This window comes from Monodelphis domestica, chromosome 2, assembly GCF_027887165.1.
Source record: "Monodelphis domestica isolate mMonDom1 chromosome 2, mMonDom1.pri, whole genome shotgun sequence".
Classification (NCBI taxonomy): Eukaryota; Metazoa; Chordata; class Mammalia; order Didelphimorphia; family Didelphidae; genus Monodelphis; species Monodelphis domestica.
Genome location: NC_077228.1, coordinates 338,028,205 through 338,041,417, shown reverse-complemented (window position 1 = coordinate 338,041,417; position 13,213 = coordinate 338,028,205). Strand labels below are relative to the sequence as shown.

The window sequence follows — 13,213 nt, the reverse complement described above, 5'->3', positions numbered from 1 at the left end:
GTTGTTATATAGACATAAGAGATGGAACATAAGATTTTTGCTGCTTTCACATATACATTTATCCTGATCCTCCCACTAAAAATGTTCCTAAAACCAGTGTGTTGAACCAAAGGCCCAATAAATACTAAATGACCAAAAATGTAGAATGAGTGGCAACATTTTTATTGTTGCTCTTTTCTCTCCATTCCTACCCTTTCTTTCCTTCTTTTTAAAATCCTTATTTTTGATTGGAGATATAGATTCTAAACGATCACCTTAGTATAAATATCAAGAATACAGAAATAGGTCTTGATCACTGACACATGTAAAACCCAGTAGAATTGTGTGTCAGCTACAGGAGGAGGTCTGTGGGATTGGCGGGGGGGAACATGAATCTTGTAACCAGAGAAAAACATTCTAAATTAGTTAAATAAAAGTTTTCTGGTCAATAAATAATAGAATCCTTAATTTTGTCTTAGTAATAACTTTAAGACAGAAGGGCATGGGCTAGGTAAATGGGGTTAAGTGACATGACCAGGGTCAAATAGCTAGGATGTGTTCTGAGGCCAAATTTGAACCCAGGTCTTCCCAACTCTTTCCTTTTCCTTTTCTAGCCACTCCTTCTTTAATTCTTTGCTTTCATTGGGATATTTATATTTTGAAATCACTTAAAATTCAAACTTAACAAATTTCATTTTCTTCCTGAATCTGTCAATTCCTCATTTCCCCATAATAATTAACTATATATCATTACTCTGTTAATCAACCAACCTTGCCATTCTAGAGTTGTTCTCTATTCCTATCATGTGCATTATGCACCAAAAACTTTATTTCAATGAACAAGCATATATTCCCCACTAAATAATAAAAATAAAAATCCTTAATATGCATAGTCAAAAAATATTTTAAGTCACTCACTTATTTGAAAAGAAATGAGTAGCATACTTCACTTCATCTTTGGTCCTTTGGCATCATGGTTTGTCACTGCAATGATTACAGTTCTAAAGTCTTTTAATTAAATGTGTTTCTTTTTATAATGCTATTGTATAAATTATTCTCTTAGCCCTATTCACTTTGCCCTGTATTAGTTCATAAAGGTCTTCTCTAATTCCTCCAAAACTGTCTATTCTGTAATTTCTTATGAAAAAATAACATTCCTATACCATATCAGATATTTATCATAATATACCATAATTGTTTATCCATTGTCCAATAGGAGGGCATCTCTTTAGTTGCCAGTTGTTTACATATGAGTCCTTTTTCGCTTTTTTTTGATCTCTGTTCAGGTACCTGCATAATAATGGAATGGCAAAATGTACGCACAGGTTAGTAACTTTTAAAACATAATTTCAAATGGCTTTATATTGTTAACTATCAATTCACAGCTCCACCAACAGTGTATTAGTATGGCTGTTTTTTCTGCAGTCTCTCATATTCTTTTTTTTTGTTACCTTTATCAATCTTAGGCAGAAATGATGTGGACCTTCATAGTTGCTTTAACATGCAATTCTTTTATCATTAGTGATTTGGAACACTTTTGCAAACTTCCTAGCAGCATGACCCTAGGAAAGTCACAACTCATATTTGCTTCAGTTTCCCCATCTAAAAAATTTGGAGAAGTATTGCACCTACCTTCCTAGATTGAGGTGAGGAACAAATGAGATAATCATTATGAAGTGCTTATTATCACAGTGTCTGGCACATAATAAGCGTTACATAAACATTAGTTAATACTGTCACTTGATTGCTACTAGCTTGGACTTAGTAATTTGAAAACTTCCTGTTCCTATCCTTTAACTATTTGGGGGGAAATAAATGGTTCTTAGTCTTATAAAACAGTCCCTTATCTTAGACATAAGACCTTTATAAAAACTATTGCAAAAAATGTCCCCCTCAATAACCTGTTTCTCTTCTCATTTTAACTGCATTGGTTTTATCTGACATCATGAAATATTTTCTTCAGGCTGTATCTGAGATTAACCCTTATTTAACCATTTCTGTCTTAGGTCTGAATGTATAAACTTTTAAATGATATTCCTATTCTAACCCAATTTCTTCTTGTTCTAATTTAACATAATTTTCTTAAGTATTTTTTTAAATCCTTATCTTCTGTCTCAGAATCAATATTAAGCATCTATTCCAAGGCAAAAGACTAGTAAAGGCTAGGAAATGGAGGTTAAGTGACTTGCCCTGGGTTACACAGCTAGGAAGTGCCTGAGGTCACATCTGAACCCAGGATCTCCCATCTCTAGGTCTGGCTCTCAATCTACTAAGCCACCTAGCTTTCCCCAAGTATTCTGAACATGAAGTTCCTCAGTTCAGAAGCCTACAGTGGCTCTAACTATAATATTATATTGAAACTCCTCAGCATTGATTTAACCTCCCTTCACTAAAAACTTTCTTGCCCCAGTCTTATTACATATTTCTTATTACCCTTAGCTCCAGCTTAATAAAAACTATTCATTCTCAATTGTATGTTATTTGCTCATTCGTGCTCCTATGTCTTCACACATACTACTTACTTCCTTAATTGGATCCCTACTTCTTTGAATGAATCTGAGGTTTTTTGTTTTTAAATAATGTTGAAAAAAGTACATCTCTTTCATGAAATATTTGCTTATTAATTCCATTAGATTTGGATAATTGCATTATCCTACCTCTTAGCACATACCTACTTAGTTTAGAAGCTAATAAGCTTTTCTATGTTTTAAATGTATATAAATTTATTGAATAAAGTTCATATAAATAACTTTTCATATTTATCTATCCTTTTTCCACCACTATACTAAAACTTAGGTAGGGATGGATTTAAAACTCTTACACAATTTCCCACATTTTCATTAACTAGAATCTGTTGCTCACTGGCATTACTTCCTCTCTTCCTTCTCATACATATCTATAAGAAAAGGATAGCAAAAACAAAAAAATCAGAATGTATACAACTTTATTTAAATATTATCTGCTTTTCATTTGAATATAAAACCAATGGAGTCTAGGTGATAAATCCCTTGTTAATGTTTCCCTTAATGAGAAAATCATATCTAAGCTCAATAGCCAGGTTGCCTTTTTAGATTAAATAATGCATAGGGATCTGGTATGGAAGACACTGTGTTTGACTCCAGAACATCTTGGGTCAGATTCCAACTGAGCCATATATTGTAACTGTGAGCTAGTCACTTAACTTCTCTGGGTCAGTATCCTCATCTGTCAAATGAGAAAGTTGGACTAGATAGTCTAAAAGGTATCTTCCAGTTCTAATTCTAAGCTCTTATGACCCTGAGAACCTAGAGGATAGGCTGAGATATATCAATTCATTTTTACTATAAATTTACTAAAAAAATGTTCTTCTAACTATGCCCAAAGGGTGCTAAAAGACTGTCTGCCCTTTGATCCAGCCATAGCACTGCTGGGTTTGTACCCCAAAGAGATAATAAGGAAAAAGACTTGTACAAGAGTATTCATAGATGCGCTCTTTGTGGTGGCCAAAAATTGGAAAACGAGGGGATGTCCTTCAATTGGGGAATGGCTGAACAAATTGTGGTATATGTTGGTGATGAAATACTATTGTGCTCAAAGGAATAATGAACTGGAGGAATTCCATGTGAACTGGAACAACCTCCAGGAATTGATGCAGAGTGAAAGGAGCAGAACCAGGAGAACATTATACACAGAGACTGATAACACTGTGGTACAATTGAATGTAATGGACTTCTCCATTAGTGGCAATGCACTGATCCTGAACAACTCTGAGGGATCTACGAGAAAGAACACTTATCCACATTCAGAGAAAAAAATGTGGGAGTAGAAACACCAAAGAAAAACAACTGCTTGATTACATGGTTGGAGGGGGATATGATTGGGGATGTAGACTCTAAATGATCATCCTAGTGCAAACAACAACATGGAAGTAGGTTCTGATCAAGGACACATGTAATACCCAGTGGAATTGCATGTTGGCTACAGGAAGGGTGGGTGGCGGGGAGGGAGGGAAAGAATATGATTCTTGTAACCAAAGAATAATGTTCTAAATTGGCAAAATAAAATTTAAATTAAAAAAAAATATTCTTCCAAATGAATGCTTTCTTTAAAATTTAATGCAATTTGTAAATCAAAACCACACAAAACTAATCTAGAGCCATAAGTAATAAATAGATTAAAAGAAACCTTTCAATAAAACTCCTGACATTACAGAAAGTTGGGTTTATGACTCAGTACTAGTATCTTCCTTCATATTGATAGCTGAAGACATGAGTAATTACCAGTAGTTTATATGAATATGGGAATAGCTACACATATTCACCACCTCCTAAATAGCACAAAACTATATTTAAATCAGGAAATACATTGTTTTTGTCTCCTCTTCAACTAGAATATTTTGTATTTCAGGAAACTTAAAGTAGCATATGTAAAAGTGTCTCAGACTATCTAGTCAATTATTTGTCTAGCCTGGACTTTGCCACCTGTCCTGCTACTTCTTCCCCATAAAAACCAAATCATTAGTTCTTTTTACCTACTATTTTTCATGTCTTCATCCACTAACCAACACTAATAGAACAAAGTAACGGGTATGACAATAAATGAGAATATATAATAAAATAAACTATTTTTAGATCATTCATATTACATCACATCACATTTATATCATTACTGAAGGAAATTAAGAACTGATTCTATGTAAATACTGAAATTGCTCTTTATTAATGGATAAATTCCATTCAGTTAAATAATTCTTAGGGAAAAAAATGGGGTAAAACAATTATAGAGAGGAGTTTATTTCAGAAGAACAACATTAAGTTAGAACTTCACAATTAAGGTGGGATGTTACTGACTTATTAACAATATTATAGAGAAACCATGTAGATCCATGGTAGATCCAGGCAAAGATACACAGGGTGTCCCAAAATTTATAGTGCAGATTCAAACTTTTAGCTTAAGTATAAATGCTACATGCATAGAAAACTAATTTTGAAAGGTTTTTTAAAAATTTTTTAACATTGGAGGCAGCTGGGTAGTTCAGTGGATTGAGAGACAGGAGGTCCTAGGTTCAAATCTAGCCTCAGACACTTACCAGCTATGTGACCCTGGGCAAGTCACTTAACCCCCATTGCCTAGCCCTTACAGCTCTTCTGCCTTGGAACTAATGGAAGGTAAGGATTTATTAAAAAAAAATATTAATGTTATTACCATTGTACACATATAGATCATTCTAATAAAATTTTGAACTTTGTAAAAACTTTCATCAGCTACTGCTCAGTAATTGAAAAGATTGCAGTGATTGCAATTGTAATCTTAGGTCCCTAAGATAATGCAAAGAATGTGGTTTTGGTGCATATCCAACAATTTTAATGTGACCCTGAAGAAAAATTTAATGGAGATAAAGATCAAGTGACTGAAGTGGCCAAGTAAAAGGTCTTCCTCTACTGTTTCTGTCTGAGAAAGTGTATTTCAGAAAATGTAGCACATGGACTACACATAACAGGGTGCTCTGTCTTGCTAAAAATTAAAAGTTTATTATTTAAAATTCACAAAACTAAATAAGCATAAAAGAAACGTAAGTAAAATTTCAATTAAAAAATTTTATAGCATTTTACACTTCTAAAGTTATTAAAGTTTAAAATGCCCTAAGACTTTGGAAACACTCTGATACATACACATGCACGTGCACACACACATATATAGAGTAAAAAAAATTACAGTAAAAGCTGTTCTTAAATCTCAAAAAAAGGGAGGCATTCCACATATTTCATAGATAATGTAAAGTTGATCTTAAAGAATTTTAATCAATATTATGGAAATCTCCCCTAAAACATATTCCACATATCTCTGGCTTCTTGGAGTGTGTGTGTACATACAAATATTTTGATCCAGACCTAGAATTACACTGGAGTATAGAAATCTAGGTGATGAAATTCTCTCTACCAATTAAGATAACCAACTAATCTACAACTTCAAGGTTTTAAGACTTGCTTAGGGCTTCTGAGAGACTTGCCTAGGATCACAGTCAGCATATTAGAGATAGAACTTGATCAAATCCAAGTCCTCCTGGTTCAGAGAACTGCTCTATAATTATACCACACTGCCTCTCTAACAGATGATACTGAACATAAAATTTAACCTAAGGGTTGTTATGGATATCATTATGGACATTATTATTCAGTAAAACATCAGCTACCTGGAGACCAACTAGCCAGACACCTGAGGCTTCTGGAATCATTGCTATACTACAAGTATCTCCCCATCAACACCTTTTGAAAAGTATTTGAGGGCCATTCACCTGCATTTTTCAGTATGGTTAATGTGGGAATTTGTTTTGCTAGATTATGCTTACTTATTTTGATGACTTTGTTTTAAAAATTCTATTGAAGGGAAAGAGAATTTTTTAAAAAAGAAGCTCAGATCTCTTTTAGCTCTAAGTTTTGTGTTTCAAAAAAGGATCTCTCAGGACATTCAGAAACAAGAATATAGAACATAGGAGGAACTAAAGAAGTTTATGCCCCAAACACAGATTTGACAGCTAACCACATAAAGATATTACTGTTTGGACTCTATCTATAAAAGATCCCCTTTTGAAATACAAGAAGTACTGGAGAAAGAACAATAGACTGAAAAGAAGAAAAAAAACTCAAGTAGCAATGGTTGTCAGGGGCATATGTTGCTGGTAGAGTGGACTTAAATGACTATAGCAACTGTAGTAGCAATCAAGTGATATTGACAGTAAGGAAATCGGGCAAAAAAATTAAACCATAAGAGTGTGCCCAGGTGCCAGTCTTCAAAGGGGTCATTGTATTTTTATGTTTACATAAAACTACAATACCAACCATTGTAGTTCATCGATTTTGAAAGTTCTTGATACATTTCATTTAAAGATGATCTGGGTTCAAATCTAGTCTAAAAGTCTTCCTAGCTGTGTGACCCTGTGTAAGTCACTTAAACTATTTGCCTCAGTTATCTCATCTATAAAATGGATAAAATAACAGTACCTACTTCTCAGGACTGTTATGAGTATCAAATAAGATAATGCTTATAAAGCACTTAGCACAGTGTCTGGCACATACTAAGTACTATATAAATGTTGGGAACCCTTCTGTCTTAGAATTGATACTGAGTAGTGATTCCAAGGCAGAAGGGTGGTAAAGGCTAGACAACTGGGGTTAATTGATTTGCATAGGGTCAAACAGCTAGGAAGTATCTGAGACTAGATTTGAACCCAGGACCTCCATTCTCTAGGCCTGGTTCTCAATCCACTGACTACCTAGCTGGCCCATCACTATATAAATATAAGAAGTAGTAGTGATAATAATCATATTTATTTATTATGTACTACAAGAAGTTATTATTTAATCATATATCCCCAAGCCATTAATATCTATAATTGTATTTACCATGGTGCCTAGTACATAAGCACTTAAATATTTGTTGACTGACTAAATTTACAACATAATACAGTAATTTAGGATGACAGAGAAGTATTTATTATACTAATTCTCAGAAGAATACATTCTATCAAGTCTCATTTATCCAGAAACTACTTCTGTTGAAGGTAAAAATTCTTCTTGTCCCCTAGATTTACAAACTCAGACATCTTAACTCTCCTCTACCTTCCTCCCTACATTCAATCAGTTTCTAAATGTTATTCATCCTTTTCTCTCCATTCACACAGTCACCACCATACTAGTTGAGACCCTTGTTGCCTCTTGCCTAGACTACTATAACAGCTTCCTAATTGTTCCCCTCGGCTTTAAGATTCTTCCCTCTTCAAACTGGCTTTTAAATAGTTGCTAAAATAATTTTCCTCTTTAGCTCCACCTCTTTGAATCATTGTCTTTCTTCAAACATCAAGTTCCCCCAATTAGGAAGCCTGAATTCTATGAGGCCTACTTGAGAGCCTCCTTCTCAGTGAAATTACTTAGATTTACTTATGTTTGTACCTGTTTATCTCCCCAGAAGGTAATAAGCTCTTTGAGGGCAGGGATTGTTTCATCTTGGCTTGTGTGTCAATAGTAAGTGCATCAATAATAAACATTTATTGAATGAATTTGTTGTAACTTATATTTTGGGGGGGGGGGGGAAACATTCCTAAGGATTCCTGGCATTTAGGAACTTAAGATTTTACTGTATTGTTGTATATGTACATATTATAAAGTGATGTACTATAAATATCACACTGGGGTGCATAAGAATATTTGTCTTTACATTACCCAGGTCTAGAATTTGGGGCTTTTGTTTTCTCAGTGTGTCCTCATAGCTTCCACTGTTTTATCTACAACTAGCAAGGTGAGGACTACCAGGCGTTCTACTCTTCTATCAAATAAAGTGTCTACCCAGGTTTTGTGATACCTTTGCTAAGAGGATTTTATTCACTTAATTCCAATTCTCAATTGTGTCAGACATATGAAGCATTTAATATTTTTGGCCTTGTAGCTGTAAAAATTAAATTATATCTCTAATAATAAAAATATTATATTTTATGATGTTTATTAAGGATCATTAGAAATCAAGGAATAAAGAAGATACAAAATAAAAACCATGTGCCCATAGCTGATTAGCCATTTTCAAATTTTCCCTGCCTTACTGCTACATCATGCAAGAAGAGAGAGAGATAGAGGGAGGAGTTACTGCCAGATAAATACCAATAATGTGATCTCACCAATGTGGAGATGTGGGAGAGATTATAGGGAATTCTGGGAAATACCAAGGACTTCTGGGGAATGAAGTCTAAGGTTCAAAATATCCATTTATACACAGCATAATAAAAACAAAAAGAAAAGATGACTGGAGGCAGCTGGGTAGCTCAGTGGATTGAGAATCAGGCCTAGAGATGGGAGGTCCTAAATTCAAACCTGGCCTCAGACACTTCCTAGCTGTGTGACCCTGGATAAGTCACTTAACTTCCATTGTCTAGCCCTTACCACTCTTTTGCCTTAGAACCAATACATAGTATTGATTCTAAGGTGGAAGGTAAGTGTTTAAAAAAAAAGACTGTTTTGGTCTCAAAGAAAAGGTATGAGAAGACACCTCCAGTGGAGAAGGGAGGATCAAAGGTGTAGAACTTTTTGCTTGGTCAAAAAAAAAAAAAGGCCTGTGAGCTATGAATGGTTTTTACATTTTATGGGCAGGACAAAAACAGGCCTGTAGTTTGCTGACTCCGGGCATATTCAGTAAAGATTTTTTTTCAGTGATCTTTAGTGTGTATCTAGAAGGAAAAACAATAATTGCAAAAAGCCAACATAATTTAATTAAGAGCACTGAATAAAGTAGCAAGGTGCTAGCTTTAAAGCCAAAGGATATGATTTTAAATTCCAGCTCTGTCACTTTCTATCTGTCTGAACTTGGGCAAGTAATTTTTGCCTAATTCAGGTTCCGTAGGCTTCAATTTCTTTGTCAACATAGTGTGCCTATTAGACAAGATCACTACAAACTGCATTATAGCTCTAAATCTATGATTCCAAGACTAATCTCATTTCCCTTTTTTGACAGTTCCAGACAGAATTCATTATACTAAATGTAGTTTATCATTATTTTCCACAAAAACTCTTTATACCATTTAAATGGAAAAGCTGGAGTGATGTGGCCTTATGTGGTAGTAGAGTTGGTGGATTTTTAACTGGTTGAATGACTGTTCTCAAAGAATAGTCACTAATGGTTTGAAACTGTGCTTGATCTTCTGCCATTTAACATTTTTATCAATGCCTTGAATAAAAATACAGATGGCATACTATGGGAAAACTTTTGACAAATCTGCAGATGACCTAAAACTGAAAGGAACAATTAATGAACGATAATAGTGTCTGAATAAAAAAAGATTTTGACAGGCATTATAACATTGGGTCAAATCTGAGATGAAATTTAAGAGAGATAAATGTAAAGACTGATGCTTAGGTTAAAAAAAATCAACTTCAAAATAGAATATGGGAAATGCTTGACTAGACAATTTATCTAAAAAATATTTTGCCCTTTACAGCCCTTCACTACCTGGCCTCTTCCTACCTTTCCAGGCTTCTTATACCTTACTCTCTTTCACCTACTGTGCAATTCAGTGACACTGGCCTCTTTACTGTTCCTTGTACAAGTCACTCCATCTTCTAACTCAAAGCATTTTCACCTGGCTGTTTTCCATATCTGGAATGTTCTTCCTAATGGCTTCAAGTCTCTGTTCAGCTTCAAACTTTTACAATAAGTTTTTCTCCATTCTCCTTAGTGTCCTCTTTTGGAGATTATATCGAACTCATCTCATCTATATATCTTGTTTGTATATAGTTCCTTGCATGCTGTTTTCATTAAACTGTGGATTTTTTGAGGAGTATGTTTTCCTTTTCTTTGTATATTACTGCTTAACACAAAGTCAGATAAATTCTAACTCGTTTGTTGATTTAACAACTCAATATGTGACAAGTGTTATGACAGGGAAAAAAAAAGTTAATGCAATCTTAGCTTGCATTGCTTCTGTACAATGTCAAGGAATAAGGTAGAGGCTATACTCTATCCCAGTCAGACTACATCTGGAGTTTTATGTTCAGTTCTAGGTGTTATGTTTTAGGAAGGGCAATTATAAACAAGAGAAATCCAGAAACGGACAACCAGATGAAGGGCCTCCAGATTATACTGATCTAAGTAACCAGGGTTGTTTAAAATGGAGGTGGTTGTGGGGAGAAGGGAACAACATCACTGCTGTCTTCTAGTATCTGAAGGACTGTTAATCCTGATAAGGCATTAGAAAAATTCTGCTAGGCCAGAGGAAGAACTAAGGAACAATGGTTAGAAGTTGGAGAGGAAAAGGCAAATTTACATCTACAATTTAAAAAAAACAACTACTTAACAATTGGAACTATCCCAAAGTAGAATAGGTTATATCCAGGGATAGGGAGTTCTCACACATTGGAGACCTACAAAAAAAAAGGTTGATTACCTAGACAAATGATAAAGGGAATTTTTATTCAAATGAAGTTTGGACTTCAATGGCCTTTTAAATCTCTTCTAACTATGTTATTAAAAGTTTGATTTTCCTAATTCTTCCACAGTTAAACTTGCAATTATTCTTATAGTCTTAATTTAGAAAGGTGATTTCTCAAAAACGATTGTTTTGGGGCAGCTAAGGCACCTCAATGGATAGAAAGCCAGGTGAATACAGGTTCAAATCTGGCCATCAGACACTTCCTAGCCATGTAATCTAGGACAAATCAGTAAGGCCAATTGCCTAGCCCTTACTACTCTTCTGCCTTGGAACTAGTATTGATTCTAAATCGAAGGAATATTTTTTTAAAAGACTTTTGCCACAATTCAAGTTCCTTTTAATACTCTCGCAAAAAAAAATACATTCATTGGATTTATACTTCTACTTATCAACATTTACTTGATTAAAGAAATTAAGCTACTGGTGGGCTTAAAAGACAAAGACCTATAAAACTGAATTTCTCATTAGCCAATCCATAATTTTCAACCCTTGACAAGCACAATTAAAAGTTGTGTTTCTACAGATGTTCTACACCGGTGTGGTAGTTTTCTCTGACCAAAGGTAAGTTTATAACTTTTCCACTAGTCTTCAGAAAACTAAGCAAACCAAATACAAAATTAAAATAATTTGTCCCTAATCTTTCTCTTTTGTCTAAAAAGCCCTACATTTGATTGTTTTAATTCTCACATGGGATAGGAATAAGGAACTCCAGTACAGAAACTTCCTAAATTTGTATTGGTGGAGGCAATTTAGTTACCTATAGGAAACTAAAGGAATTGAGTCCCACAGCCAAAGACGTCAGAAGCAAGACTTACTGAAGCTTATATTGGCTTCCAGGGCAAATCTTTATCCCTTATGCCAAGCTGCCTTAATTTTTTTTTTACTTACTTCAGATCAAGAATATACAGAGCAGTGGCGTAAGAGGGAAGCCAGGATGACTTCATGAAAAGAGCACTGAATTAGGAAATCGGGAAAACCTGAGGTCAAAGTCTCATTTCTACTATAAGTCCTTTGGCTAATTACTAGAGAACTCTCAGGGCCCCGGTTTCCTCCTTTGGGAGTTTTTCTTTAAGGTGGATTCCAGTCCGATAACTCCTTTTAATATCCGTAGGTGGGAGAACAAGAAAAAGTAAGGAAATAAAACCACACTTGTGCTTCCAATTTAAAATCTGTCAAAGATAGCTCAGGCTTCTCAAGGGGCTAATCTGCTTTCCTCTGGGCAAATGGTACTCAAAACCTTTCTTCACCAAACCACCCTCCACAGAAATGTAAATAAAAACAACTTCCCCATTTCCAGAAGCTGCAAACCACATCCACCTGAATAAAATGATGAGACTCAGGGGAGGTCACTAGGTCGGTAACCAATTACCAGAATTTCAAAAATACTGAATTAATTAGACACCACACAGGTGGGAGCTGCCCTGAGCTAACCTCGCCTCCTTCCGCTCGGGGGGGTGGGGGGGATTGGGAAATGGGGGCACCAGGAGCCTGCTCCTCTGCCCGCCTCCCACACTCCAGGGGCTGGGGCCGGGACCTCTAGACTGTGCCTGCAGAGGATCAGGAAGGCGGGAAAAAGTCTCCCCTCCAGTGTCTTCCCACAAAGCTCGCCAGGCCCGGGTCGCTGCTTACTCTGACATCGGCCCCCAGCTGACGTCCATGGCCCTCGCGGAAGCTCGGAGTCCCCCGCGGCCTCAAAGTCCCTCCCGCGGTGCCCACCCCGCTCGACACCCCCCCCCCGGCCGCCCCGCCCCCGCCCCGCGAGGATAGAGGGGAGGCCAGTCCCGGCGCCTAGGGATGATCCCCGGACAGAAGATGACGGGCGCGTCCCGTCTGTTCACGTTACCTGGCTGGGGCTGGGCCGCTCTGCGCCGGCTATGAGCTCCTGGCAACTGGGGCAGCCGAGGGACTGGAAGAAGGGCCCCACAGCCCTAGAGGCCCGGCTGACAGCTCCCGGCATGCATCGCGCTAGGGCCCACGCTGACGTAGAAGACGTCAAAGATGACTTCACCTTCTCCAGCCTGAGAGGCCTCCTCTGCCTTTACCCGCTCGCCTCCAGGCACAGCGACCCCTGGCGGTAGTAGAGAGGAGGCGCTAAAGCAGCCAAAGGAAGGCAAAGGCTACCATTAGTCTTCGTCCTACCTCCAGTAAAATCTCGCCTTTTTCAGCGCGTCTTTCATCATCCCCCTTGTTTGGCGTACCTTCCCAGACTTAATTATGCCTATTTATCTTACTTATGGCTTGCTTTTTAATATTTGTTTTCATGTCTCCCTAGTTCAATTATAA

The 13,213-nt window shown here is 36.5% G+C and overlaps 1 protein-coding gene across 13 annotated transcripts in view; it reads right to left on the bottom strand.

Moving 5' to 3' along the window:
* DOP1A (DOP1 leucine zipper like protein A) overlaps positions 1 to 12,926 on the bottom strand; it is a 110,689-nt gene extending 97,763 nt beyond the window's left edge. For 6 of the 13 annotated variants that reach the window (XM_056818527.1, XM_056818529.1, XM_056818526.1 and 3 more), the window contains exons 1-2: positions 12,774 to 12,926; positions 1,169 to 1,269 (exon numbers count right to left, since the gene is read on the bottom strand). The gene's annotated coding sequence lies outside the window, so the exon portion shown is untranslated. The remainder of the gene's footprint in view (positions 1 to 1,168; positions 1,270 to 12,773) is intronic. The other 7 variants (XM_056818525.1, XM_056818532.1, XM_056818531.1 and 4 more) reach the window with 2 other exon arrangements.
* Positions 12,927 to 13,213: the final 287 nt, after the last annotated feature.